Source organism: Pongo abelii, chromosome Y (assembly GCF_028885655.2).
Source record: "Pongo abelii isolate AG06213 chromosome Y, NHGRI_mPonAbe1-v2.0_pri, whole genome shotgun sequence".
Classification (NCBI taxonomy): domain Eukaryota; kingdom Metazoa; phylum Chordata; class Mammalia; order Primates; family Hominidae; genus Pongo; species Pongo abelii.
The window spans coordinates 21,187,034-21,191,734 of record NC_072009.2 but is presented as its reverse complement, the minus strand read 5'-3'; positions in this window follow the sequence as shown (position 1 = coordinate 21,191,734).

Below are 4,701 nucleotides of genomic sequence, written 5' to 3'. Positions count from 1 at the left end.
AAAGGAACGTTCAACTCTGTGAGTAGAATGCTCTCATCACAAGGAAGTTTCTGAGAATGCTTCTGTCTAGTTTTTATGTGAAGAAATTTCCTTTTCCAACATAGGCCTCAAAGCCCTCCAAATAAACATCTGCAGATTCTACAAAAGGGGTCTTTCCAAAATGTTCTATCAAAACCAACGTTCAAACCTATGAGCTGAATGCACTCACCACACAGAAGTTTCTTAGACGTCTTCTGTCTAGTGTTTATGTGAAAATATTTTCTTTTACAGCATAGGCCTCAAATAGCTCCAAATATCAACTTGCAGATTTTACAAAAAGGGTGTTTCCAAACTCCTCTATCAAAAGGCAGGTTCAACTCTGTGTGTTGAATGCACACATCAGAAAGAAGTTTCTGAGAATGCTTCTGTCTAGCGTTTATGTGAAAATATTTCCTTTTCAAGCATACGCCTCAAAGCGCTCCAAATATGCCGTTGCAGATTCTACAAAAAGTGTGTTTCAAAACTGCTCTATGAAAAGAAAGGTTCAAAGCTGTGAGGTGAATACACATATCGTGAAGAAGTTTCTGAGAAAGCTTCAGTCTAGTGTTTAGGTGAAGATATTTCACTTCCCAGAATAGGCCTCAAAGCGCTCCAAATATCCACTTCCAGATTCTAAAGAAAAGTGTTTCAAAACTGCTTTTTGGAAAAGAAGCTTCAACTCTGTGAGTTGAAAGCACTCATTACGAAGAGGTTTCTGAGAGTTCTTCCGTCTAGTTTTCATGTGAAGATGTTTCCATTTCAAGCATATTTCTCAAATCGCTCCAAATATTCACCTGCAAATTCTACAAAAAGGGTGTTTCCAAACTTCTCTATCAATAGGAAGGTTCGACTCTGTGAGTTGAATGCACTCCTCACAAAGAAGTTTCTGAGAATGCTTCTCTCCAGTTTTTAGGTGAAGATATATCATTTCCCAGCATAGGCCTCAAAGCGCTCCAAATATCCACTTGCAGATTCTACAAAAAGAGTGTTTCAAAACTCCTCTTTCAAAAGGAAGTTTCAAGTCTGTGAGTTGAATGAAGTCATGACAAAGAAGTTTCTGAGAATGCTTCTGTCTACTTTTTATGTGAAGATATTTCCTTTTGCAGCACACGCCTCAAATAGCCCCAAACATCCACTAGCAAATTCTACAAAAAGAGGGTTTCAAAAAAGCGCTATCTAAAGGAAGATTGCACTATGTGAGTTAAACGCATAAAGCACACGGAAGTTTCTGAGAATGCTTCCGTCTAGTTCTCATGGGAAGATATTTCCTTTCCCATTGTTGGCCTCTTAGCACTCCAATATACACTTGCAGATTCTAGAAAAAGAGTGTTTCAAAACTGCTCTATCAAAAGGCAGGTTCAACACGGTGAGTTGAATATGCACATGAGAAAAAGTTTCTGAGAATGCTTCTGTCTGGTTTTTATGTGAAGATATTTCGTTTTCCAGCACAGGCCTCAAAGCGCTCCAATTATCCACTTGCAGACTATACAAAAACAGTGTTTCAAAACTGTTCTATCCAAAGGAATGTTCAGCTCTGTGAGTAGAATTCACTCATCACGAGGAAGTTTCTGAGAATGCTGCTGTCTAGTTTCTATAAGAAGACATTTCCTTTTCTAACATAGGTCTCAAAGCGCTCACAATAAGCCCTGGCACACTCTACAAAAGGAGTGTTTCCAAAATGTTCTATCAAAATGAACGTTGAAGACTGTGAGTTAAATGCACACATCAAACTGAAGTTTCTGAGAATGGTTCTGTCTAGGGTTTATGTGAAGATATTTTCTTTTCCAGCATAGGCCTCCAAAAGCTCGAAATATCCACTTGCAGATTTTCTAAAAAGGGTGTTTCCAAACTGTTCTATCAAAAGGAAGGTTCAACTCTGTGAGTTGAATGCTCACATCACAAAGAAGTTTCTGAGAATGCTTCTGTCTAGTGTTCATGTGAAGATATTTCCTTTTCAAGCATAGGCCTCAAAGCGCTCCAGATATGCAGTTGCAGACTCTACAAAAAGTGTGTTTCAAAAGTGTTCTATGAAAAGAAAGTTTCAACTCTGTGAGTTGAATGCACATATCGTGAAGAAGTTTCTGAGAATGCTTCTGTCTAGTTTTTAGGTGAAGATATTTCATTTCCCAGCATAGGCCTCAAAGCGCTCCAAATATGCACTTGCAGATTCTACAAAAAGAGTGTTTCAAAACTGCTCTTTCAAAAGGAAGGTTCAAGTCTGTGAGTTGAATGCACTCATCAGAAAGAAGTTTCTGATAATGGTTCTGTCTAGTTTTCATCTGCAAGTATTTCCTTTTCCACTAGATGCCGCAATCGCACCAAATTTCCACCTGCAGTTTCCACAAAAAGAGTGTTGCAGGACTGCTCCAGGAAAAGGAATCTTCAACTCTCTCAGTTCAATCCCCTCAAGACATAGAAGTTTCTGATAATGTTTCTGTCTAGCTTCTATATGAAGATATTTCCTTTTCCAGCATAAGCCTCAAAGAGCTCCAAATATCCACTTGCGAATTCTACAAAAACAGTGTTGCAATACTTTTCTACCAAAAGGAAGGTACAACTCTGTGAGTTCAATGCACTCATCACACAGAAGGTTCACAGAATGCTTCCATCTAGCTTTTACGCAATGATATTTCCTTTTGCAGCAAAGGCTTCAAAGCGCTCTTAATGTCCACTGGCAGATTCTACGAAGAGTGTCTCAAAACTGCTCTATCAAAAGGTAGGTTGAACTCTGTGAGTTCAATGCCCAAAGCACAGGGAACCTTCTGAGAATGCTTTTATGTAGTTTCTACGTGAACATATTTTCTTTTCCAGCATTGGCCTCCAAGCACTCCATCCATCCACTTGAAAATTCTACTAAAAGAGTGTTTCAAAACTTCTCTACCAAAAGAAAGGTTGAACTTTGTGAGTTCAAGGCACACATCACAAAGAAGTTTCTGAGAATGCTTCTTTCCAGCTTTTACGTGAAGAGATATCCTTTTCCAGCATAGGCCTCAAAGCGCTCCATATATCCACTTGCACATTCTAGCAAAGCGTGTATCAACACTGCTCTTTCAAAAGGAAGCTTCAAGTCTGTGAGTTGAATGCACTCATCACAAAGACGTTTCTGAGAATTCTCCTGTCTAGTTTTCATGTGAAGATGCTTCCATTTAAAATCTAGGCCTCAAATACCTCCAAATATTCACTTGCACATTCTACAAAAAGGCTGTTTCAAATCTTCTCTATCAATTGGAAGGTTCAACTCTGTAAATTGAATGCACTCACCACAAAGAAGATTCCGAGATTGCTTCTGTCTACTTTGTATGTGAAGACATTTCCTTTTCCAACATAGGCCTCAAAGCGCTCCAAAAAACACTTGCAGATTCTAAAAAAACAGTTTTTCAAAACTGTTCTATCAAAAGGAACGTTCAACTCTGTGAGTTGAAGGCACTCATCACAAAGAGGTTTCTGAGAATGCTTCTGTCTAGTTTTTATGGGATGATATTTCTTATTCCAACATTGGCCAAAAAGCGCTCCAAATATCCGCCTTCAGACGGCACTGAAAGAGGGTCTCAAAAATGCTCTATCAGAAGGAAGGTTCAAGTCTGTGAGTTGAATGCTCTCATCACACAGAAGGTTCTGAGAATACTTCAGTCTAGTTTTTATCAGAAGATATTTCCATTTCCTTGCATAGGCCTGAAATCCCTCCAAATATCGACTTGCAGATTATACGAATAGAGTATTTCCAAACTGCTCTGTCAAACGGCAGGATCAACTCTGTGAGTTGAATGAACACATCATGAAGAAGTCTCTGAGAATGCTTCTGTCTAGTTTTTAGTTGAAGATATTTCATTTCCCAGCATCGTCTCAAAGCGCTCCAAATATCCACTTGCAGATTCTACAAAAACTTTGTTTCTAAACTGCTCTTTGAAAAGGAAGGTCCAAGTCTGTGAGTTGAATGCACTCATCGCAAAGAATTTTCTGAGAATGCTTCTGTCTAGTTTTCATGTGAAGATATTTCCTTTTCCAACATTGGCCCCGAAGCCCTCCTAACATCCACTTGCAGATTTTACAAAAAGAGTGTTTCCAAACTGCTCTATCAAAAGGCAGGTTCAACTCTGTGAGTCAAATGCACGCATCGTGAAGAAGCTTCTGAGAATGCTACTGTCTAAGTTTTAGGTGAAGATATTTCATTTCCCAGCAAAGGCTTCAAAGCGCTCTAAATATCCACTTGCAGATTCTACAAGAAGAGTGTTTCAAAACTGCTCTTCCAAAAGGAAGGTTCAAGTCTGTGAGTTGAATGCACTCATCAAAAAGAAGTTTCTGAGAATGCTTCTCTCTAGTTTTTATGTGAAGATATTTCCTTTTCCAGCATAGGCCTCAAATCGCTCCAAACATCCACTAGCAAATTCTACAAAAGGAGTGTTTCAAAACTGTGCTATCAAAAGGAAGATTCCACTATTTGAGTTGAAGGCATAAAGCACACGGAAGTTTCTGACAGTGCTTCCGTCTAGTTCTCATGTGAAGTTATTTCCTTTTCCAGTGTTGGCCTCTTAGCACTCCAAATAACCACTTGCAGATCCTAGAAAGAGTGTTTCAAAACTGCTCTACCAAAAGGAAGGTTCAACTCGGTGAGTTGAATGCGCACCTCGCAAAAAGTTTCTGAGAGTGCTTCGGTTTAGTTTTTATGTGAAGATATTTCGTTTT